Source organism: Scyliorhinus canicula, chromosome 2 (assembly GCF_902713615.1).
Source record: "Scyliorhinus canicula chromosome 2, sScyCan1.1, whole genome shotgun sequence".
NCBI classification, from domain to species: domain Eukaryota; kingdom Metazoa; phylum Chordata; class Chondrichthyes; order Carcharhiniformes; family Scyliorhinidae; genus Scyliorhinus; species Scyliorhinus canicula.
The window spans coordinates 47,624,095-47,649,987 of NC_052147.1; the positions used below are offsets into that span (position 1 = coordinate 47,624,095).

The 25,893-nt window shown below is 48.6% G+C and overlaps 1 long non-coding RNA gene across 1 annotated transcript; it reads right to left on the reverse strand.

The window, feature by feature from the left end:
• Positions 1-651: 651 nt before the first annotated feature.
• LOC119953312 lies at positions 652-22,430 on the reverse strand. Its single transcript, XR_005457985.1, has 3 exons — positions 22,358-22,430; positions 3,009-3,059; positions 652-802 (listed from the first exon to the last, which is right to left on the reverse strand). It is a non-coding gene; the product is annotated as an uncharacterized LOC119953312 (long non-coding RNA).
• Between the last annotated feature and the right edge of the window lie 3,463 nt (positions 22,431-25,893).

Below are 25,893 nucleotides of genomic sequence, written 5' to 3' on the forward strand. Positions count from 1 at the left end.
AACCCCTGAACCCCTTATTAATCAAGAATGATGAGCGTTGTATTGAATCATGTTATCAAAGAACAGCCTCTGGTTAACTATCATGATTTACACAGGAAGAATTGTCACTTGGTCAAATGCCCAAGGACAGCTGTCAGCGTTGATGAAGGTGTAACTCAAGTGTAAATTTTATGAGGGAAAGTGGACTTGGAGAAGGATAAGTCTTCTTTCTGTTGGATTGAAGTCAGGAACAGGAGTGTTTCTATAGCATTTGTTTTCATTATACATGCTATTTCACTGATTTTTTTTTAAAATTTAGAGTACCCAATTATTTTTTCCAATTAAGGGGCAATTTAGCGTGGTCAATCTACCTAACCTGCACATCTTTGGGTTGTGGGGGTGAAACCCACGCAGACACGGGGAGAATGTGCAAACTCCTCACGGACAGTGACCCAGGGCTGGGATTCGAACCCGGGTCCTCAGCGCCGTGAGGCAGCAATGCTAACCACTGTGCCACCGTGCTGCCCCTATTTCACTGATATTAAGACTGTTGGCAAATAATCTAAAGCAAAAATGAAATAAAAGAATACTTTCATGGAAATCTACCTCAAACTAAAAAAATAACAAAACCACCTTTTCAAAATTTTCAGGGGCATCAGAAAAACAGTTCTTACCTCCATTATCTGGTGAATGCATCAGCAATTTCCCTAATTTTTTGGAAGATTCAAATTTATCATTCCCTTTCTCGGGGAGTAAATTGTCTTCGTCAGAACTACTTGACTTGTTCCCCAACTTCGATATCCAGCCACTGGCCATTTTCCTCCTGTGTTACGAAGAGATTATTATAATCACCATTATTCCACATATAAATCTTTATTACAACGATCCAATTCATTGAAAAGCCGAGTAAATCTCAGTCCAAATTCACCAAAGCACATATATTGGGCGCGATCAAATAGGCACGTTGCACCTGAAAGCCAGCACTCCACAGGGTGACGTGGCCGATATAGGCTCCTGGGATCTACCCAGCTCGCAACAAGATGTTGCAATGTGAACAGCGCTCATGGGGGTCTTGGGGGGGGGGGGGGGGGGGGGGGGGGGCACCCAGGTGCTTACCCTCTGGGCAGGGTGACACCCTGGCAGTACCACCCGGGTGCCAGCCTGGCACTGCAAAGGTACCCAGGTGGTGCTGGCAAGGGCGCTGCCAGAGTGCCAGGTTGGCACTGCCAAACTGGCATTTTCTGCGTGGCGGTGACTGTGCCAGGGGTGTCCTGCATGGGTGGTGGGGGGTCTTGCCGCCTCGCTACAATGAGGAGTTACAGTGAGTGCAGGTCCTCAGTGCCATAAACAGGGCTATGCGCGGTCTCGGTTGTGCGTTCCCCGCTGAGGCTCCTTATCTTTCCGAAGGCGTGTTAAATAGCGGGATGTTTGTCGTCGCTGCATGCGCCGGGAAACATGCAGCTAAACGCACTCGCTGTAAGACTTTTTTTCCTATTTCATTACAACGTGCCTATTAGTCCTTATTTTTATACATGATTTACAGCCTGATTTCATCCTCAAGTTTAAAGTATCAAACTCAAATTGAAGGGTGACAGGGGGAATATATGATCCAGTAAATTGTTCAGCAGCAACGCTGTGAGCACAAAGTCAGATTTTGGGATCGATTTAACTAAATAGGAACAAAGTTCCATCGAGAGCGCATTTAGCTGCGTATTTCCTGGCACTCGCAGCGCCGAGAAACACAAGGACATAAAACGCGAATCAGGTTTTATAAGGGGCCTCAACAGGGACCGCATGACCGAGACCGCACATGCCCATTTTGTGCACTGTGGAATCCACTCACTGGAACTCCTCAGTGTAGCAGGGCTCCAAGGCCCCTAGAGGCAACCCCTGACCGCCCCCCATGCCCCATGCACTATGGGAGGGTCACCCCTCGCAACACCCATGCAAGGCACCCCCAACCTGATTGCACCTCATGTAACAAATGTCAGCTTGGTACCTTAGCAGTGCCATCCTGGCACCCTGGCAGTGCCCGTGCCAGCTGACAGTGCCACCTGGGCACCTTGACAGTGCCAGGCTGGCACCCAGGTGGCACTGCCAGTGTGCCAGGCTGGCACTACCAGGGTGCCCGGGTGGCACCAGCAGTTCCAGGGTCCAACCCTGCTCTAAGGGGCATGCATCCAGGGGCCTCAAATCCCCTGGGAGACCCCCACGAGTGCCGTTCCGTCTGGTCGCCATTTGTGGAGACAAGTACTGAATGCCACTCGCCCAAGGTCGCCGAGACAAAGGAGATTGATTCTACGTCTCGGAACTCAGGAATCTGCACACTGAGTGAGACTCATTGTCTCGCTTTAATATGCAGATTTGCTAAAAGGTGATCCCGCCCACAATGGCGGGATTCACATCGCCAAGTCTTGTGAGATTGCGTTAGATCTCTCGAGGCGTTGCGAGCTGGGTAGATCCCAGGAGTGGGAAGATGCAGATGGGTCTTAATGACCCACTTGCATCCACTTAGAGGACCAGGCACCATATCTTCCGGGCCCACGTGATTCTCTGGGCCTCTGGGCCAGGAATCACATGGGGGAATATCATTACAGGTGCGGACAAATATGTATCTGGTGTGATGGACATCATGGTTGGCCAAGGGGGTAACTCCTTAGGTGGGTTGCTCCCAAAGTTTATCTGAGGGCCAACTTCCCCCCCCCCCATTTCAAGGCCTGCCCACCCCACCCCCATCAGATCCCCACCATCACCAGAGATCCCTAAATAAAGGGAGCCCCACAGAGCCCCTAAATAAAGAAACACCCACAGAGTCCCCGAAGATTCCCCAGAGGCCCTTCAATAAAGGGATTCCCTAGAGACCCCCCTAAATAAGGGAACCCCCAGAGACCCCCTAAATAAAGAGACCCCCTAAATAAAGAGACTTCCCACAATTCCCCTCCTCCCCCCCCAAATAAAAAGATCCCAGTAGGAAGCTAGAGAGCAGTCCAGACAGAGGCAGTGAACAAAAATACTGGTGTAACACTCACCCAGGCAATAAACCTGCTGGATCAAATACAGGAAGCACCGTGTGTCAATTTCTGGAAAAAGAAAGCAGTCAGCTGTGTTTAAACCCCTTAGATCCTTGAGTTGCAGGCCATGCATTAATTTCCCTTACTAGGCTGTAATTGACTGCTTCCACACACACACAGCTGTCAGACTTGCTTTATTTACCTTCCTTCACAGTTAAGTAGATCTGTAGTGCTCTAACCACAATGTTTATAAACATCAACCACTTCAAAGAGAGTTAAGGGGCGCGATTCTCCGCATCCCACGCCGGGTGGGAGAATCGCGGGAGGGCCGAGCGAATCACGCCACGCCGCCCTGGCACTCCCCGCAATTCTCCCACCCCCCCCCCCCCAAAATGGCGTGCCGCATTTTGCGACAGACCGCTCGGAGTGTATGTGCAACAGGTGTGTATGGGGCCTGTGGGGGGGCAGAGGGAGGATCGGGCACCACGGGCATGCTCAGGAGATGTCTGGCCCACGATCAATGCCCACCAATCGTCGGGCCGGTGTCTCTAAAAGACGCACTCTTTTCCCTCCGCCGCCCCGCAAGATCAAGCCGCCATGTCTTGCGGGGCAGCGGAGAGGAAGACGGCAACCGCGCATACGCGGGTTGGCGCCGGCCAACCTGCGCATGCGCAGCTGACATCACTTAGGCGCCGCCGGCTGCGTCATTCCTAGCACGCCGCTTTGACGCAACCATCAAGGCCGGGTGCTCGGAATTCACGCACCGCCGCTCCTAGCCCCCTGGTGGGGGGGGGGGGGGGAGAATAGGGGGCGAGAGCCACCTCCGATGCCGGAGTGAAACACTCCGGGCGAGATTCTCCGCACTCCCGACGGTGCGGAGAATAGCGTGGCTCGTAAAATTTTACGGCCACGCTGTTCCAACGCCCTCCCGCTATTCTCCCCCCCCCCCCCCCCACGCCCAACTCCCGACACGAATCGCTGCCGCCGTTTTTTTACGGCCGGCAGCGATTCACAGCTGATAGATGGGCCGAGTTCCCAGCCCTTTACGGCTGTTTTTACGAACGGCAAACACACCTGGTCTGGCCGTTCGTAAAAACGGCCGTAAACACTCGCATTTTATAACCATGGCACCGATTGGCACGGCAGTACCACGGCCGTGCCAAGGGTGCCATGGGCCCGCAATCGGTGGGCACCGATCGCGGGCAGCGGGCCCGATGCCCGCGCACTATTTCTCCTTCCGCCGCCCCGCAGTATCCATTCGCGGGGCGGCTGAGGGGCAACCCGGCCCGCGCATGCGTGGGTTGCGCGCAAATGCGCAATGACGTCATCCGCGCATGCGCGGGTTGGAGTCTTCCAATCCGCGCATGCGCGGCTGACGTCATATGACGCGTCAGCTGGCGCTAACTCCGGCAAGCGGGCTTAACGAAATTCGTTAAGCCCGTGATGCCGGAGCTTACGGCGTCGGGCTGCTAGCCCCGACCGGGGACCAGAATCGGTTCCCGGTCGGGAAGGGGGGGGCTGGCATCAAACCCGCCCGGGTTTGACGCCAGCCTTACGATTTCTCCCGTTTTGGGAGAATCGCGCCCTCCGGGTTTCACTCCGGCGTCGGCTGTTTGTCTCCCTTTGGGAGAATTGCACCCAAGTTATTCTATGTATTCTGAAATATCCGCTTAAAAATCTGCCACTGCTTCTCTGTGGATCTATCCCATAGCCCAGTTTCCCAGTTCACTTCACCTATCTCAGCTTTCACTCCCACATAGTTGCCCTTATTTAAGTTTACAATACTCGTTTTGGACCCAATCTCCTCCCTTTCAAACTGGATGTAAAATCCAATCAAATTGTGGACGTTGCTACTTAGGGTTGCCTTTACTCTGGGGTCATTAATTAATCCTAGTCACATTACACAATACTAAGTCCAAAATAACCTGCCCTCTGGTTGGTTCCAGAATTTGCTGTTCTAAGAAACTATCTAGAAAGCATTCCAAGAATCCCTCATCCAGGTCATTCCTGTCAATCAATGTGATTCTTCCAGTTTATATGTAGATTAAAGTCACTCATGACTATTGCTGTTCACTTTATCATAAGCACCCTATATCGTTCTTGTATACTTTGCCCTACATTGTGGTTACTGTTAGGGGGCCTGTAGACCACTCCCACTAGTGACTCCTTTCCCTACTATTCCTCATTTTCTATGTTCTATGTTCTAAACAGATTCCACATCCTGATCGCCTGCACCAAAGTCATCTCTAACTGTTGCACTAATGCTATCCTTGATCAAACTGGGGCTGGTTTAGCACACTGGGCTAAATCGCTGGCTTTTAAAGCAGACCAAGGCAGGCCAGCAGCATGGTTCAATTCCCGCACCAGCCTCCCCCGAACAGGCGCCGGAATGTGGCGACTAGGGGCTTTTCACAGTAACTTCATTGAAGCCGACTCGTGACAAAAAGCAATTTTCATTTCATTTCATAGTGCTACCACTCCACCGTTACCTACCTTCCTATTCTTTTGGACAGATTCAGGTTAGGTCCAGAAAGGTTGGGGAACCACAAACAGGACTCCTTGGATGAAGAGGGAGCTTTGATGAACCAAAAAAAAGAGTGCATATGATGCTTGTCAAGTGAATTCTTCTAGGGATAACCCAAGCCTATTACAATAGGCTGAAAGGACAAGTGAATAAGAAAAAAAGATTGCCGATGAGAGAATATGAGGATAGAATTGCAAGGGAACCCAAAACGCTTCCACTGGCATGTAAATAGTAAATGGGTGGTAACAGGTTGGGTGGGGCCTATAGGGAACAGAAGATAGTGATATATGCTTAGAGGCACAAGACAAGTCTTGAGTACTTAATTCAGTACTTACATTTATAAAGCAGGATGCTAACAAAATATCAGTATGGAGGTGGTAAAGGTAATGGATGAGATCAAGACTGGTAGGCAGGATATACTGGATTCGCTGGCTAGGCTTAGAGTGGATAAATTGCATGGTTCAAATGGTTTGTATACCAGGCTGCTAAACAAAGTGGGGGTGAGAAAAGTAGAATCTGTTAATCTTCCTTAGATACAGGGGAGATGGCAGAGGATTGGAAAGTTACAACTGTGATATCCTTATTCTATAGCGGGTGTAAGGACTTTCCTACTGCAATCCAGTCAGTTTAACATCAGTGGTGGGTAAAACGTCAGAAACAATAATCAGGGAGAAATTAACAGGCACATGGAGAGGTTTAAGTTGAGTAAGGAGAAAGAGCATGGATTTGTAAAAGGCAGATCATGCTTGGTATTTTGATGAAGTACCAGAAACCACTGATGAAAGGAATGCATTGGGTGATGTCAGTATGGATTTTAAGAATGCATTTGACAAAGTGAAATAAAAAGTAAAAACAAAACACTATGGATGCCGGCTATCTGACATCAGGCATAAAATGTCAGAAAATCTCTGCAAGTCTGCAAGAGGATCTCGTGCAGTCCTCTGCAAGAGGTACAAGTCTGAAGAGAACTGAAGAGTTCTCTTCAGAGCTAAAGTGAAGGCAAAATGTGATGGATTTTATAGAAGGTGGAGCAAAATAGAAGCCAGTGTTTGGGGTGAGTTGGGAGAGATTACGCAAAGGTGTTTCGGGCACAAGACAAAGGAAGTGTTAATGGCAGTGTTAAGGACTATAGGAGGTGCTGATAGTGACATAAAAGTAAGAAAGCAGACGGTGTTAACAGAATTTACAGTGCAGAAGGACGTCATTCGGCCCATCGAGTCTGCACCGGCTCTTGGAAAGAGCACCCTACCCAAGCCCACACCTCCACCCTATCCCCATAACCCAGTAACGCTACCCAACACTAAGGACTATTTTGGACACTAAGGGCAATTTAGCATGGCCAATCCACCTAACCTGCACATCTTTGGACTGTCGGAGGAAACCGGAGCACCTGGAGCAAACCCACGCACACACGGGGAGAACGTGCAGACTCCGCACAGACAGTGACCCAAGCCAGGAATCAAACCTGGGACCCTGGAGCTGTGAAACAATTGTGCTAACCACTATGCTACCGTGCTGCCCCTAACAGAACAAAGGTCAGCATTTTGTGAAAGCAATACTTAAGAACAAATGACAGATGGCCCTGTGGATAAGGAGGGTTGCGTGGGCCAAAATAAAATTTGGATTGAAACAAAGGGTCCCAAGATGGAGGGGAAAGTTCACAGTTTAAAGTTGTTGAACTTAATGTTGAGTCCTGGTGGCTGTAATCGTAAGACGAGATGTTGTTCCTTCAGTTTGCGCTAGGCTTCACTGGAACATAGCAGCAGGCAAAGGATGGATAGGTGGGCATGAGAGCAGGATGCTGAGTTGAAATGGCAAGCAGCAGGAAGCAAGGGGGCTCCGCAAAGCATTCACCTGGTCTGCATTTAGTCTCTCCAATGTAGAGGAGATTGCATTGGAAGCAGTGAATACCACTGACCAAATTAAAAGGAGGTACAAGTGATACACTGCTCCACCTGATAGACGTGTTTGGTGCCTTGGACCATGGGGAGGGAAGAGGCAAGGGGGCAGGTATTGCACTTTCTGTGATTACATGGGAAGGTGCCCTGGGAAGGGGATGAGGAGTTGGAATGATGGAGAAGTTGACCAGGGTGTCATGGAGAGAGCTATCCCTGCAGAATGTTGACAGGAGGGAGGGCTGAAGATATGTTTTGTGGTGGCATCATGCTGGAGTTGGCTGAAATGGTAGAGGATGATCCATTGAATGTAGAAGTAATGGGGTGGAAAGTGAGGATAAGGGGGACCCTATCAGGGTTCTGGGAGAGAGGAGAAGGGGTGAGGGCAGAGGTGCAGGAGGTCGGTCAGAGGTGGTTGAGTACCCTGTCAGCCATTGTGGCACACATGTCAGGAGTGCTGTTTTTGAAGGTGGTATCATCAGAAGTGATGCAACAGAGGCAGAGAAACTGGGACTATGGGATGGATTCCATACAGGAAATGGTGTGAGATGAGCAGGAGTCGAGGTAGCTGTGGGGGTTGGTGGACTTGTAAAGAATAACGGTGGTCAGTCTATCACCAATAAAGAGTTGGCTAACAAATTGGGGCTCATGGAATAAGAGGGACAATGTGAACTTGTTGAAGCAAAATAAGCTTAAGGACAGGAACCAAGTAATGTTAAATGGTTATTTTTCCTACTGAAGTTGGACAGTGCTGATCCCCAAGTGTCACTGCTGGGAACTCTTATTTTTGAGATACATAAAATGAGTCTGATATTGGAATACAGAGCAGAATTTCAAAATTTGCTGATGATACCAAACTTGTAGGTTTTTAAAACAGTGAGGATGTTAAACATTGACTGCAACAGTACATAGATATGCTAGCAGAAGGGCAGACAAGTAACAATTGGAATTTAGTTAAGTGAAGTGTGAGGTGATGTACTTTGGCACAAGAGATATCGAGGCACAATACAGACATAAAGCACAACTCTAATGAGTGTGCAGGGACAGAGGGACTAGATTTCATGTACATAGGCATCTGAAGGCAGCAGAACATATTGAGAGAGCAATTAGCAAAGCATATGTGATCTTGGGTGGCACAGTGGCACAGTGGTTAGTACTCCTGAGACGTGGAAAGTACTCATCAATCTAAAATGCCTTGAAGAGAATGAGGAGGCAAATGTCTTTACACAGAGTAGTTGAGAGTATTGGATACATTCTCACAATGGTTATTTGACCATTTCATTTTTTCTCTAGGGAAAAGCAGACAAATACTTGTACAAAGGAAGGTGCATGGCCAGGCAGAGTTTAGGGAACTGAGATTCGTTGTGGGTAGCTTTGGTAAAAAGCCACGCATAAATGGGTGATAGGTGACCCCCCCACCCCCACTGAACTGTAAACCTCTCTGGTTCTAAAAAAATAACATAACATCTGTTTTTTTTTAAAATGGAGTTATTTCCACTTTAATAGGAGAAAACAATAAAAGCTTACAAGCAAATCAAAAAAGATCCCCATCAATTATTCTCAATAACTAGTCAGCAGAATGTGCACGAAATGGACCCACAGTGACTTCAGTTTGTGTTTTGCTTCCTCCCGACAGGGGGAGCATCTTACTTCCAGCCGTAACATGAACAGTAATTGGGAGCCTACCTGATATCATATCACTGACATCATATCACTGGATTTAACAGAACTCTGCGTCACTATGCTTGCAAAGCAGCAGATTCTTATTGTAAACAAAATTAAATCTGTCAAATAAAAAAAGTATCCATACAACAATATACAAATCGAAATCTCGTACATATGGAAAAATGTGATCCTTCCCTTGGGCCCATGATGCACCCAAAATGCCATTTATGCAAGTACAAATTGCAATTTAATGATGTGTTCGTTTTGTTTCTAAAAAGTCACTAGGATCTGTCGTCACATCAATTTATATAAGCAGTTCGACAGTATTGAGACTAGTCAGAATGTGCTGTTAGATTGGTTTAAAAAAAGCTGAAGTACCATGGTAATTGTAATTTTTATTAATTTTCAAGCAGGGTTTATTATAAGCTCCCCCCCCCCCCCCCCCCCCCCCACCTCTGTGCTGTTGGTTTTGCTGCTTGCAAAAACACATTCTTCAAATATTTGCATTGGAAAGGGCTGATGAGGGCTGTTCAAATGATCTGCAACGTCAGCTCATTGTCAGCACAGTACGTTCCAGAAATGGGATTTAGCTCGTTCAAAGCTTTGCTTATCCTTTCACGTTGAGTTCCCAACAATCCATATTATATTTCTCTGCAGCAAAATATTTCAAATGCAGCACGAACAACGAGTGTGAATTCTTTCAGCAAGTTGACACTTTTTTTTTTGCAAAGTTATTCAATCCTTTACTTTGAAAGGGCAATATAGGGGCAGCCTGACGCTTCTCAACAGTAGAACATTTATTTCTCAGCTAACCAGCCGCCGAATGAGTTATGGAGCTTTGTGTCTATTTGATAAGCCAGTTACAGTACCGTGAGAGTCATAAAAACGGCTTGAGGAAATGGAATATTCCACTGTAAAGAGTAGGGATGTGCACGTCAGTCAGTGTGGGGGAGCGGGGGTTGTGGGAGGTAGAAAGGAAGATCTTTTACAGTGTTTATTCCATACCACAAGTACATCTGAATGTGATTTATAAATGACAATTTATTTTTCTCCCAATGTTGACATTAGTTTCTTCCTTCCCTTTGTGTTCCCGTTAGGTAAATTCCCATTCCCCATCTTGCAGAGTAGGCATGAAATATTTTCCTATGCCTCTGGCTATTTCCACTTGCAATCCTGTTGCTAGGGAGCAGGCAAACATGCCCCAGCAGGGAATTCTGCACTTCTGTTTGACCTTTAGCTGGGCTTAGGAACTCAGCAAAGGAGTCTCTCGTTCAAACCTCTGCGTTTGTCGGTATTGGACAAAGAAAAAGGCTTTGTTGAACACATTTGAGATGATTTTATCTTGGAAGAAGGGCCTTTGGGTGGATTGGTAGGTACAGTCCTGTGTGGGTTACACTTCCAGTTGGGAAGCTGAGTTCGACCCAAAGAAATCAGCACATTCTCCACGGGAGCCCTTTACCAGTGCTGAACAGTTCATTTGGCGAGAGGAGAGAACGCCGAAGCTAATCGTGTTTCTTTTCACCTTGTTTTCCTCTACCTCATCAACAAAAGAATTAACAGCAGCTGTGGAAATACCTAATGCTGGATTTTTCCATCATCGTGACTAAGGAAAATAACAAGGTGTGCTTAAAGGGGAGGGAGCAAATCACTGGTACAGAAAAGAATGTTGGAAAAATAAAACATTAAAAAATAATTCATTCCAAACAATGTTTAAAAATAAAGAAAAGCGTATGAAAATATTGAAGCAGCTATATATTGAATGAGAATGAAATGTGATTTTACACATTCTGGGCTAAAGAGTCCAAAAATGAGCAAACTCTTGATTTTAATACTCATCATTTTATGCAATTAAGGCTTTAGAACTCAAAAGTGCATGCTGCTTAAAATTATCAATTCTAAACTCCTTTCTTTGCTGCATCCAAAGATGTGCAGGTTAGGTTTATTGGCCATGCTAAAAATTGCCCCGACTGTGTATGTAAGGTGGGTTCCGGGGATGGGACGGAGTATGGGCCTAGGTAGGGTGCTCTTTCAGAAGGTCGGTGCAAAGTCAATGGGCCAAATGGCCTTCTGCATTGTAGAGATTCAATGATCTATACCTATGTTTCAGACATCTAGAGTGTGATTTAACAGCCTTGCTGTGCCTGATTTGGTGTCAGGCCGAGGCTATTGAATCTCGTGCGAGGCCTCTCGAGAGACTTGTGGCTCTCAAAATGCCTTGCGATATTTAATGGAATCTTGCAAGGTGTCACGATCTGGGTCTCGCCCTCACTGGACGTGATCCAGATCGGCATATATAATTATCCACTAGCCTCATTTAAATATGCGTTCCCAGGATTATCCCGGCACCCGGGACCTAATGGCCATGCCAGGAGACCTCGCCAGGGCACTGTTTAGTACTGGTTTCTGAAAACGTGGGCCAGTCGTACTGGCACCTGGGATGGTCTCCCAAGCCATTAGAGACCCCCAGGTAGGCAGGGCAGGGTGCCACCCTGGCATTCCCTCTTGCACCTGGGCACTTGGTACTGCCTGCCTGACACCCTGGCTGTGTCACTGGGCACCCTGGCAGTGCCAATCTGGGACTGCCAGGGTAGCACAGTGGCACTTCCAGGCTGACTGGGGTGGCCAGGGTGGGTGTGCCAGGGATTGGGCACAGGCAGCCTTACCAGGTGGAGTGGGGTGTTCACGGGGGTCTCCCTGAGGTTGAGGGGGAGGGGGGATCAAAAATGGGAGGGGGCAGACAATATGGCACCCCGATCTGCGAGGAGCCTTTCCCGATGGGCTTGCCAGCAGGAAATGACTCAAGTACGGCCTCGGCAGAGAGAAAGTCCCTGAGGCCAAAGAAATGGCAAAGTGCTGTTGAATATCGGGGTATTTCTTGGCATTGCAGCAAGATGTCCCAGGCACCACAGCTGCCAAGAACCACCCCACTACATGCGCCCTAAACTGGACATTGATTCTTTTCATTGAATCGCACCCCTATAAAGCATCTTTATTACTGATTTAGAGGATTATATGGTGCAAACAGAGTTTAGTTTGGTGCGTTTAAGTCTTATTGCTTATGTTTGGCTGGCACATGGCTTTAAGGCAATATATTACTCACATTTTGAATAAAAAATAGAATTTTTAAAATAGTTCAGTGTCAATCATGCCATGAACTATTTTAAGGATGATGAAACTAACTATTCTATTGAACAGAATTACTCAACCTTCCTTTCAACTCCAGTCTCAAGTTTGAACCTATGGAAAGCTAGATGCTTGGCCAAAATGGATCAACAAAAATAATAACGAATTACGTCAGGACAGAATAAGGTATGTCAGTACTCCCACATGCAAAATGCACTCTAACACTGCGCCTGAAGTATATAAATATGTCTGTATTGTCTGGAATTTAGAAGAATGGGGAATGATCTCACTGATTCAAGATCATTCTGTGACCCTTAATAGCTTTGTTTCACAAAAATCTAACAAAAATGGTTTGCAGCAGCAAAGACTGCCTGCAAATCCAAGTCTCAGCCAATGTTGTACTTGAATCAGCCACTAGGAGATGTGCTAGAGCAACCCTTCTGGGTTTTTTTTCTTTTTCAAAGGGAAAGCAGAGATCATTTGGCATGTAAAGAATAGGAAATCAAGGGCTGCAAATCTCTGGCCTAGGATTAGTCACAGGGGGAGGCTATCCAGAGGGTGTCTATGTTTTCAAACCCAATTAGATCTAGATGGTGCCTTTAGAGCAGTGATAGGCAATCTAGGCTAATTGAGTGGGCTGCCTCCTTCATCTCGGTAGGCCGCAAGATCAAAATCAGGCTTGTTCACTCTCCATGACCCCACAACTAATATTGGATACATTTAATACACGCTGAGTATTTTCATAACATGTTAATGGCACGGTGGCACAGTGGTTAGCAGTGCTTTCTTACAGCGCCAGGGACCTGGGTTCGATTCCGACCTTGGGTTCCTGTCTGTGTGGAGTTTGCACATGAAATGAAATGAAATGAAAATCGCTTATTGTCACGAGTAGGCTTCAATTCTCCCCGTGTCAGCGTGGGTTTCCTCCGGGTGCCCCGGTTCCATCCCACAGTCCAAAGATGTGCAGGTTAGGTGGATTTGCCAAATTGCCCCTTAACTTTGCCCAAAGGCTGGGTGGGGTTATAAGGATAGGGCGGGTGTCTAGGTGGTGTGTTCTTTCGGAGGTCGGTGCAGACACGATGGGCCAAATGGCCTCCTTCTGCACTGTTGAGATTCTATGACTCTTCTATGATTCTATGAAAATGCTCAATCATTTATATATTTATAGAACTGTCATCAACCTCAAATGGTAAACACAAAAGAAACATCTGCACTTTGATTGGACACAGAGGGAGCACACGGCCCTCGCAATGTGCAGTCAGCATGCGCTTCACTTCATGTGTCATTGATTTAGTCAACCGGTAAGAAAACAAGCCACGCAAACGGAAACCAGCAGAATCTGGCAACCCTGCACACGGGCAATGGGCGACCAAATGTCTTGGGATCCGCACCCGGACTCAGGGCCGTAGGTTGCCGATCACTGCTTTAGAGATATTTTCCTCAAGGGAAAAGGTGTTCATGCAGGGAAATTAGGAAATTCAACACCTGAATAAAGCCCAGCAAGCTGCCGCTCCCACAAAGCAGGCATCAATTAGGTTTATTAAGAAAGGGCACTAAAAGGAGGTCGACTCAGACTTTCCAGCCAGCTGCCCGTTTCCTGACATGACAGGAGGCAGCACTCCACAGCAGGCCTGTCTGGGTCCAAGTGCAGCCAATGGTCGCCCTATGGCAGGATTCGGCCTCCCCTCACAAAGCTTCATCTAATTTCTGTTTGATTTTTTAAAAATCAGTTGGTGAGAGCCAATGTCACGTTTTGCCATGACTTATCCTTAACTCCTCAAGCTGGAAGACCTCTGATTGGTAACCTGTCCCTGTGCCAATTACGGGGACCCCCCCCCCCCCCCACCGTAAAAAATTCACAGATTGACGGTTTCTCGAAAAAGGACGAGGGTGGTACTGGGGTCCCTCAGTGGTGCCAACTCCTGTTTCCTTTCTAGGAAGTTGGGAAAATTCAGCCCATGGTGTCAGTACCGTTCAAGACTTTGTATTGCTGTTGGTTTTGTTAGGCTTTATCAATGCAAGACATATCCTGTCAGTGCTGTTTTCAGTGTATGAAAAACATATATTTAAAGTAAAAAAAGAACTGTGGACCGTCTGAAGGAAGTAATTAGACTCTGAGAGCAGCGACCATCAGAGAAATGGGAGGGTGGGCTTCTGGTTGCCCAGTTTCTGACTTCCCTTTGTTGCAAGGAGGTTGCAGCATTGGAGTAAGTCTTGCTTCAATTATATAGGACTTTGATGAGACCATAAAGAGCATACAGTGTGCAGAAAGGATAAGCTTGCCTTGGAGACAGTGCAACACAGGTTCATTCAATTGATTCCTGGGTTGAGAGGGCTGTCCTATAAGGAGAGGTTGAGTACAATAGGCTGATATTCCCTGGCGTTTAGACAAATGACCTGTATAAAATTGTCACAGGGTTTAACACAGGTGATCTTCAGAGGTTGTTTCCCAGGTTGGAGAGTCTGGAACAACAGGGCATGGACTCAGGATAAGAATGAACCATTCAGGACTTAGATGATGAGAAATGTCCTCATTCAAAAGGTTGTAAATCTTTGGAATTTTCTACTCTAGAAAACAGTGGCTGTTCAATCAGTGAATATATTTAAGACTGAGCACTAAGAGAAGCTTAGGGATAAGGGGACAGGTAAGTGATGTAGAGGTTTAGCCATAAGGTTTAGGCATGACAGCACAGTGGTTAGCACTGCTGCCTCACAGCGCCAGAGACCCGGGTTCAATTCTGACATTGGTTGACTGTGTGGAATCTGCACTTTCTCCCCTTGTCTGCGGGGGTTTCCCCTGGGTGCTCTGGTTTCCTTCCACAGTCCAAAGATGAGCAGGTTAGGTGAATTGGCCATGCTAAATTGCCCCTAAATGTCCAAAAGGTTAGGTGGGGTTACTGGGTTATGTGAATAGGATGGAGGTGTGGGCTTAAGTAGGGTGCTCTCTCCAAGGGCCGGTGCAGACCCGATGGACTGAATGGACTCCTTCTGCACTGTAAGGATTCTCTGATTCTATGATCTTGTTGAATAGCAGAGCAGGCTCGAGCCACCATATGGCTACATCTGCACCAATTTCATATGGCCACATTTTCTTGGCGGCAACCACATTTAGTCAGTGGGCGGATGGTTTGTATTGGCAATTGTCAATCTCTAGTCAAAAAGCAAACTGGGGGCTAGTTGCAGCAGTCAAAAGACTTCTCCAGCTTAAATGCACAGCAGGTGTATGAGATGGGTGGGTGGGATGGATGAGAGAGAGATAGGGACAGAGACTTGGCAAAGAGAAAGGAAAAGAGGAAGAGCTAGATCTTACAGTGAACTTGCAATGGCAGAAAGAGGAGTACCGTTTACTTCACCTGGACATCTCATCCCCAATTATGTTAACGGTATCCTGCAGTGTTTCAGTGAAAAGTATCTGCATTTAATGCAAAAAAAATCTGCAAACAAATAGATGAAATGAAATTGTGAATTCTCTGTAGCATGTCAGAACCTTTGGGCTCTTTGCAAAGGAAAGGGATGTGCCTAAAAACGGTTAAGGAGAGCCATTGGAGGAGCTGTGATATGAATAAAGTCAAGGTTACAAGACTCCTTGACACTGCAATAGCATCACATGGCAGTCAGAGTTTAGGATCGCACGTGAAAAGGCACAGAATATAGACATGGTTATAAGGAGCAGAGTAGTAGGGCATAATGAAGGGATGAGATGAATTATAAAAGAAAACATGTTCAGTGTGACTTTTCAGAGTTTGTATAACAACAAAACAGGCGATAAAGAAGCGGGATGGGATTCTCCGTCGCTCGATGCCAAAATTGGGAAACGCGATTGGGCGGAGAATCGGTTCTGACACCGAAATCACGGCAGGTGCCAATTTGACGCCAAATCGCAATTCTCCGTCACCTCGACAGCACGTCAATGCATTCCAGAACGCATATACAGTAAACACCATTTGAATATCATTAGCGGGCCCGACTCGGTATTCTCCGGGGCATCCGCGATTCTCCACCTTCGAAGGGCCGAATTCCCAACGCCGAGCTTCACTTGTGCTTTTAAAAAAAAATTTAGATTACCCAATTATTTTTTCCAATTAAGGGGCAATTTAGCGTGGCCAATCTACCTACTCTGCACATTTTTGGGTTGTGGGGACGAAACCCACACAGACACGGGGAGAATGTGCAAACTCCACACGGACAGTGACCCAGAGCCGGGATCGAACCTGGGACCTCAGCGCCGTGAGGCAGCTGTGCTAACCACTGCGCCACCGTGCTGCCCTCACTTGTTCTTTTAATAGTCATGAAAACAGCGCTGTGGCTGATGAGGGAGAGGGGCTACAGAAACCGTCCAACATCGCCATATTTACTGACAGTGGTACCATTGGCCGGGGGGCTTCTGCTAAGGCCAGGGGGAGTAGCGGGGAGGTGGACGGGAGGTGGCCAGGAGGTGGACTCTGGGGTCTGGGTGGATGGGCACGGAACACCATTGCCGTGGCCTGCAAGGCAGTCACACAGCTGCATGCGCCACTCACTGCCCACTGTGAACGTCGGGCCACAGGTCATGGGTGCCCTCTGGCCCCAGCTGACCCATGAGCAGATGGGCGCACTCCAGCACAACCAGTTCCATCTTGTTGGCTGAGATGAGTGTGTGTGGGACGTGTAATCTCCTCTGCACACCCTCCAGCGCCAGTACGTCCTTTCTCAGGTAAGGAGACCAAAACTGAACACAATACTCCAGGTGTGGCCTCACTAACACCTTATACAACTGCAACATAACCTCCCCAGTCTTAAACTCCATGCCTCTAGCAATGAAGGACAAAACTCCATTTGCCTTCTTAATCACCTGTTGCACCTCTAAACCAACTTTTTGCGACTCAAGCACTAGCACACCCAGGTCTCTCTGCACAGCAGCATGTTTTAATATTTTATCATTTAAATAATAATCCCTTTTGCTGTTATTCCTACCAAAATGGATAACCTCACATTTGTCAACATTGTATTCCATCTGCCAGACCCTAGCCCATTCACTTAACCTATCCAGATCCCTCTGCAGACTTCCAGTATCCTCTGCACTTTTCGCTTTACCACTCATCTTAGTGTCGTCTGCAAACTTGGACACATTGCCCTTGGTCCCCAACTCTAAATCATCAATGTAAATTGTGAACAATTGTGGGCCCAACACGGATCCCTGAGGGACACCACTAGCTACTGATTGCCAACCAGAGAAACACCCATTAATCCTGACTCTTTGCTTTCTATTAATTATCTACCGCACTGGTAGTGCACTCACAAAATTCCACTAAATTAGTTAGGCACGACCTGCCCTTTATGAACCCATGCTGAGTCTGCCCAACGGGACAATTTCCATCCAGGTGCCTCGCTATTTATGTTATGTGCTGAAAAGGCGTCTAGACTCCTAGACTTCTCTCTCTGCAGGGAATCCTGATTTTCTTTTTCACTATGTATTGGTTCATATTCTGTGTTTGGAGTGCCCAATATCTTTGTACGGGACAAATTATGGGGATGCAGCAAGTCGCCATAATTCTTGAATCTCCCTGCTGGACTATTCTACAGGACTTCCCCAAATTCTGACCGTTTGGTCAATGAAGATTCTTATAGCATCAAAGTCCTCTTGAATCACAGAATTGTTCCAGTGCGGAAGGAGGCTATTCACCCATCGTGTCTGCGCCAGCTCTCCAAATGAGCATTATGACCTAGTGCCATTATCCTGCCTTTTCCCTTCCATTCCAATAAACACCTAATGCCCTCTTGAATCCCTCGATTGACCCTGACTCCACCTCACTTCCAGGCGTTGCATTCCAGCCCCCGAACCAATCGCTGGGTGAAAAAATATTTTCTCACATCACAATTGCTTCTTTTACAAGTCACTTTAATCTGTGCCCTCAAGTTCTTAATTCTTTTACGAGCGGGAACAGTTTTTCCCTCACTACTCTGTCCAGCCACCCTCATGATTTTGAACATCTCTATTAAATCTCCTCACAGCCTTCTCCTCTCCAAGGAGAACAATCCCAACCTTTCCAATCTGTCCTCATAACTGAAGTTTCCCATCCTCGGAACCATTCTTGTGAACCTTGTCTTGTTATGATCTTGGCATACGTAGCAGAGGCGGCTTCCTTGATGTTCACTCTGACAAAGGAAGGTTCAGACGTGGAGATAACTTCAACACGTTTATTGAACAATTTACAATTCTCCTACTCGGATTCGCCTCTACTGTTAATCCTTCTATAGCTACTCAGACTGACAAACCAGTCTGCTACAATCCACGTGGTGGGTGTGATATTGAATCAACCCTGTGTCTGTACTCACTGAGTGTCTCCACTGGAAAGAGGAAGATCATGTGTGCTGTGTCCTTTATATATGGGTTGGTGTAATGCCCCCCTGTGGTAGTGTCACCTCTGTGTGTATCGTAAATGCCCATTGGTCGTGTCCTATCTTACTGACCTATTGGTTGAGTGTCTGTGTGTCATGTCTCTGGTGCTCCCTCTAGTGTCTAGCTAGCCTACGTGTACTTACATTAACCCCTTGTGTATCTACAGTGATGCATATCACCAGAAACCTCTCCTGCACCTCCAATGCTTCCATTAGCCAAGGCTGAAGCAGTTGCCCAGAGACTCCAATCAACAATCCTGTCATGGTGTTCCAACTGAACAGTACAGTTCTGCTGGATTTCCTCAGAATTAAAAATTCAGGACTACTTCCGAAGTAGCCTGCATTGACAAGTAGAATAAGGTGGCTCACAGAGCTCACTATCTGTATATCCAGCGAATGAAATCCTTTCCTTTGCTTAAATCCAGGCAGGGTTTATTTTTCCCATAAGGGTTTTTTGCCACGTTGGCATTGTGCATTTGTGAAACTCAGAAGGTGTTAGAAAATTGAGGGGTGATCTATTCGAGATGTTTGAAAGGATTCAATGGGATGGATACAGAAATACGACATCCTCTGGAAGGGAGGAAGCCAGAATAAGAGGACATGATCTTCCAATTCGATTTAATCCAGTTAGGAATGTGATCAAAAATTATGGGCAGGTTTCTCCGTCGGCTGATGTTGGAATCGGGAAACATGATTGGGCGGAGAATCGATTTTGACTCCGAAATCGTGGCAGGCGCCAGTTTTGTGGTGATTTTCTGGTGCCTCGACAGCGGCATCAATGCTTTCCACTCCGCATGTACAGTAGACACCCTTGGCATATCATCAGCAGGCCTGACTCAGTATTCTCCGGGGCCTCCACAACTATCAGCCTCCACTGGGGCGTATTCCTGATGGCAAGGTTCACTTGTGCTTTTTAAAATCGTGAAGCAGGCACCTTGGCTGCTGAGGGAGAGAGAGGGGGTATCGGCATAGTTTTCTGACAGTTGTGCCGCTGACCGGGGGGCTTCAGCCAGGGCCGGCGGGAGTAATGGGGGGTGGCCAAGAGGTGGGCTGTGGGGTCGGGGTACACAGGCACGGAGTATTATTGTTGCAGCTGGCAAGACAGCCATGCAGCTGTGCATGTTGCTGACAACCCACTGTGTCCTTAGGGCCACAGGTCATATGGGTGTCCCTTCAGGCCACCTCCCCCTAGGTGAACTCTGGCCCCAGCTGACCCATGAGCGAGATGGGCTTGCTCCAGCGCAACCAGTGCCATCTTGTTGTCTGAGATGAGTGTGTGTGTGGGGAGTGAAGTGTGTATATGCGGCTGCAGCTTGTCAGCCTCCCGAGTGTCAATCACGTTGTCAATCCCACACCGTTTCTCATTGGAATCCATTGTGTTCCACGTGACGCCGGTGCAACACTTAGTCTTAGGAATGGAGAATTCTGTGACCTTTTTGTCCCACACTGTAGAGGAAATCTATGGGTGCTCAACAAATTGCAAGACTGGAATAGATTTTTGTTGGGTAAGGGCATTGAGGGCTATGGAACAAACGTTGAAAAATTGAGAAAAGTTGCAGATCAGTCATAATCTGATTGAATGACAGGACAGGTTTTTAGGGCCTTATTCTCGTCCCTTTGTGCCTAAATTGATCTTTCACTTCCCATTATGCTGGCTTCCTGTGAAAGTGAATGAATCCAGAGGTGTGCTTCAGCATGCTGATTGACTGACATGACTAAATAACCGGAGATGCCAGGAATTATCCTGTGCTTATAAATTAATTGCTATTGCCACCTTCAGAGCCAGACCAAATGGAAAGAAGTTGAATGCGGCAGCTACTTATTTTACCTCAAAGTAATATATATTTAATTATGCTAAATCCCATGAAACAATCTAACCTATTTTAAAATGTTAACATGGTTTCTGCTTCTATTACTAACACTGGCAGCACATTCTCACTACTCTTTACGCAAAATCGCTACTCATGCTTGTTGCCCTAGAGATGAAGGTTGCTTCACTTCATTGAATCTGTCCTGACTTGTTCAAAGAGCAGTCATGTTAGTCCCACTCCCCCACCAGTTTTTTTCATCTCTCTAAAATCATTTCCTCCTTTAAATATTAATGCAATTCCTCTTTGAAGGCGACTATTGAATCTGTATCCACCACCCTATCAGACAGTACATTTCAAATCCTGGGGCCCGATCAAACGGCCTAGTCACGCCCGACCCGGTGACGCGACAAGGCTGTTGAATTTCGAGAGAGGCCTCTCACGAAATTTACGACCTCGGGATGCCTTGTGAGATCTAACCCGATCTCACGAGACATCATGATCTGGATCTCGCCCTCACTGGGTGGGATCCCAATTTGCATATTTAAGTGTGCATTAGCTTCACTTAAATATGTCTACGCCAGAGTATCACTAGGCCTGGGATCGAACGCCCACACCTGGGAGGCCTCGCCATGTCGACAAACGTAGACCAGGAGTAACTGCACTTATGGGGGGGAAGTCCCTGGCAATTGGAAACACCCAGGTGGTTGGGCTCTGGGGAGGGTGGTACCCTAGCACCCCGATGCCACAAGGGCACCTTGGCAGGGGGTGCTGGCAGGGGCAGTTCCAGGGTGCCAAGTGGCAGTGCCAAGGTGCCAGGTTGCTCATACTGGGGATCAGGCCCACAGCTGCCCTGCCCTTATGGGGTGGGGTTAGGAGGCATTGGGGGGTCCGGAGGCCGCGGTGGGGGGGTTCAAAAGATCCGGCGGCTTTTAAAAATGGCACCCCGATCTCTTCCTGCACTGACGAGTGAACTCGGTGCTGCAGTCTCTGAGAAACACTCTGCTATTCACTCCCAAAACAGGAATCTGTTATTTTTTCCAATAAATGGCGCCGCTAGTCCCACTGCACAAAAAATATTTTCATCATGTTGCCTCTGGTTCTTTTGCTCATCATCCTAAAACCTCTCTCATTACCAAGTCCTCAGCCATTCGAAATAGTGCCTTTTTTTCATCCTGACAAAACATTTCATGATTTTAAAAACCTCTATTAAGGAATTAATCTCCTCAATTCACATGAAAACAGCTCCAATTTTTCATGATTTTCTTTGAATTTATATTTCCCTGTAAGGCAACGTGCACAGCTGCCTCACGGTGCCGAGGACCCGGGTTCGATCCCGGGTCACTGTCCGTGTGGAGTTTGCACATTCTCCCCGTGTCTGCGTGGGTCTCACCCCCACAACCCAAAGATGTGCAGAGTACGTGGAGTGGCCACGCTAAATTGTCTCTTAATTGGAATTTTTTTTTTCAATGAATGTGTAGCCCGACCTGTTGCATGGCTGTTATAAAGCCCAAAACTGCTTACAGTACTGTACTCCAACTGTAACATCACAGAGTTTATACAGGTTCCATCAGTGCATTTCAACTTTTATATTCCACACCTTATGCTGCAAAACCCAGTGTTCTGTTAGTTTTGTATTGTTTTATACATTTGAGATTTTGCTATTGATGTGAACCTGAACCCTCAGATTCCTTTGTTATTTCACATCAGCCAGCGTTTCCCCATTACAAGTACAAGTGATACATTTTTTAACCGCAATGTACCCGTGGCACTGAATTCTATTTGCCATTATTTTATCACTATTTCAGAGTTGTTAATTATGTCTCCGTTTCTTCCATTGTCTGCAGATTTGAACACTACTCCCTCTGACTCTTAATCCAAACCACCACGCGCGCACTGTATATTTAACACCTTATATAATATAACCAAATACAGTTACTAAATATTACTGTAAAATTTTGCCATTTCACATACCTCTAGCGATGTTTCCTGCTGGCTCTCAGTTCCTTTTCTGATCCTGAGCTGAACAAGTGAGAGCTTTTAAACTCCCTGGGGATTTCCTGCAACCTATTTTAAATCGGTGGTGTGGGCAGGGTACTTAAATCAGGGTACTTACACTTAGATCATGTGAATTTCTGGAATCTATCTGGGGATTCGCAGGTGCACCTTTACACATCCTGATCAACTTGAAATGTGGCATAATTGAAATGCCTTAATCCAGGTAACAATGAAACTTTTATTATGCTGTTTTCCAATTTTGGTAATGTTCCCCTGAGAGTTCACACAGGAGGCCCCCATTCTGGATATTGCACCTGTAAAAAAAAAAACCTCGATAAATTAACTGAAACCCAACTTGATATTAAGTTTGCCCCCTTCCATGAATTTTCAGGCACTAAGAATTTGCATAATCTGAAGTATTAGATTGAATAATATGTTAGAGTGCCAAAAGCAAGTTCCACACCCTGAAACCTCTGGCATTCCAACTTCATGGTTTTGCGATTTTGGCGTCGGCCGACGGTGGATCCCGCCCTAAGTGTTGACGGCAGCGGAGCATGTGTGGACTTTTATGACAGGAAAACCGGCGTCAAACATGCGCCAATTCCGATACCATTAATGGGCTAGCACCAGTGCCACGTGGAACACAATCAATTCCACTAAGAACGGTACTGGATTCACCGGGCCACTCATGATCTGCCCCACAAACACCACGCAGGAGAGAACGCCACAGTTCACAGACGCTGAACTGGAGACCCTCCTGGGCGCCATGGAGGAGAGGCGTATGATCCTATACCCCGGCCTGAAAGAAAGGCCACCAGGCACCGCCATTCGCCATGCCTGGGTACAGGTGGCAGAGGCGTCATAATATAATAATAATCGTTTATTGTCACAAGTAGGCTTCAATGAAGTTACTGTGAAAAGCCCCTAGTCACCATATTCCGACGCCTGTTCGGGGAGGCCGGTACGGGAATTGAACCCGCGCTGCTGGCCTTGTTCTGTATTACAAGCCAGCTGTTTAGCCCATTGTGCTAAACGAGCCCCCGTGCCGGTCAGCGCTGTGGGCAACATCGTCCGGACCGGCATTCAGTGCAGGAACAGACTGCATGACCTCCTCAGAGAAGCCAGGGTGAGTTGGCTGCTCCGTTCCCCTGGCATTAACCCCGCCGCCCCCCCACACAGCCGTAACCCGGTCCCTTCCCCTCGGGGGACGGCCATATCCAAACCCTGCTCTATATGCCAGTACAGGTTCCCTGGCCACTCAGGCCACCAGCTACCCACCCCTTGGGCTGCATGCATTGGACCATTTAAAAGTTTTGTTTGTATGCGTTCCCCCCCCCCCCCCCCCCCCCCCCCCCACCGCCGGTACCGCAGGACAAGGCTGCGCACAACCACTAGGAGTGGGAGAAGACCGGAGGCGGACCACCAGACCTGTGGCCCCTCACCATGCCTGAGCAGAGGGCCTTGAACGTGGTCTGCAGCCCAGAGGAAAGGGAGGTCGCCGGGGTGGAGTGCGGTCACGAGCGAGGAGGTGAGACCCCACTGAGTTGCAGTTCCCCATGACACGTGTGTCAAGAACCTCCTGTTCACACCCCACCTTCTCACACGCACTCAACCCCGCACTTCCACATAACCCTCAACCCCGCACCACCCTCACCCTCCAGTGGGTCTCTGCGTCAGTCTGGGGCCTATGGATAGTTGGCATCAGCCACGGCCAGAGTGGGTAACTCCTATCACCCAGGAGCCAATCCCTCAGCTGGGGGGAGTGCCCCTTGAACATGTCAGGAACCACCTAGTGTGCCAGGATGAAGGAATCATGCAAACTACCCGGGTATCGGGCGCAGGGGTGAACGATGGGTCACAGACCAGCTGAACATTCATTGATTGGTACCCCTTTTGGTTTGTATACAACGGCCTGTTATCCGCAGGTGCCCGTAAGGGGACATGCATCCCATCTATCGCCCCTTGGACCTGGGCATCCCAGCGATAGCGGCGAACATGGTTGCTTGGGCATCCTGGTGGGCTCAGTCCACATCAAAATGGATATATTGATCCGTCTGGACATTTGGGCCTCTGTGACAGCGCGGATGTACCTGTGCTCCAAGGTCTGGGAGATCCCGGACAGCTCCACACTCGGCGCCTGGAAGGATCCCGTGGCGGAGAGGTGCAGGGCGACCGTCACCTTGACGTTCACCGGAGCGGGTGTCCTCCCTCATACACCCACGGTGCCAGGTGTGCCACCATATGGCAGATGTGTTGCATTGTCTCTCTACTGAGCCGGAGTCTTCAACTGTATGCCCGGTCCGGCAGGTCCTCGAATGTCAGGCACTACCGGTACACATGCGATGCCTCTTGGCACCTCCCCTTCCCCGGCCTGGTGGGCAGCCGGCCCTCCAACCTGTGCGGCCGACACTGCCCCTCTGCAGCCGGCTCAGCTGCTGCCCACTCTGCTGCTGCCCACTCTGCTGCTGCCCACTCTGCTGCTGCCTGCTTTGCTGCTGCCCAGTCTGCTGCTGCCCACCCTGCTGCTGCCCACTCTGCTGCTGCCCACCCTGCTGCTGCCCACTCTGACGTTGCCCACTCTGCTGCTGCCCACTCTGCTGCTGCCCAATCTGCTGCTGCCCACTCTGCTGCTGCCTGCTCTGCTGCTGCCTGCTCCGCTGCCCACTCTGCTGCTGCCCACTCTGCTGCTGCCCACCCCGCTGCTGCCCACCCTGCTGCTACCCACTCTGCTGCTGCCCAATCTGCTGCTGCCCACTCTGCTGTTGCCCACTCTGCTGCTGCCTGTTCTGCTGCTGCCCAATCTGCTGCTGCCCACTCTGCTGCTGCCCATCCTGCTGCTGCCCACTCTGCTGCTGCCCACTCTGCTGCTGCCCACTCAGCTGCTGCCCACTCTGCTGCTGCCCGCTCTGCTGCTGCCCACTCTGCTGTTGCCCACTCTGCTGCTGCCTGCTCTGCTGCAGCCCACTCTGCTGTTGCCCACTCTGCTGCTGCCCACCCTGCTGCAGCCCACTCTGCTGCTGCCTGCTCTGCTGTTGCCCACTCTGCTGCTGCTTGCTCTGCTGTTGCCCACTCTGCTGCTGCCCACTCTGCTGCTGCCCACCCTGCTGCAGCCCACCCTGCTGCTGCCCACTCTGCTGCCACACACTCTGCTGCTGCCCACCCTGCTGCTGCCCACCCTGCTGCTGCCCACTCTGCTGCTGCCCAGTCTGCTGCTGCCCACTCTGCTGTTGCCCACTCTGCTGCTGCCCACTCTGCTGCTGCCCACTCTGCTGCTGCCCAATCTGCTGCTGCCCACCCTGCTGCTGTCCACTCTGCTGCTGTCCACTCTGCTGCTGCCCACTCTGCTGCTGCCCACTCTGCATGCAGCCCACTCTGCTGCAGCCGGCTCAGCTGCTGCCCACTCTGCTGCTGCCCACTCTCCTGCTGCCCACTCTGCTGTTGCCCACTCTGCTGCTGTCCACTCTGCTGCTGCCCACTCTGCTGCTGCCCACTCTGCATGCAGCCCACTCAGC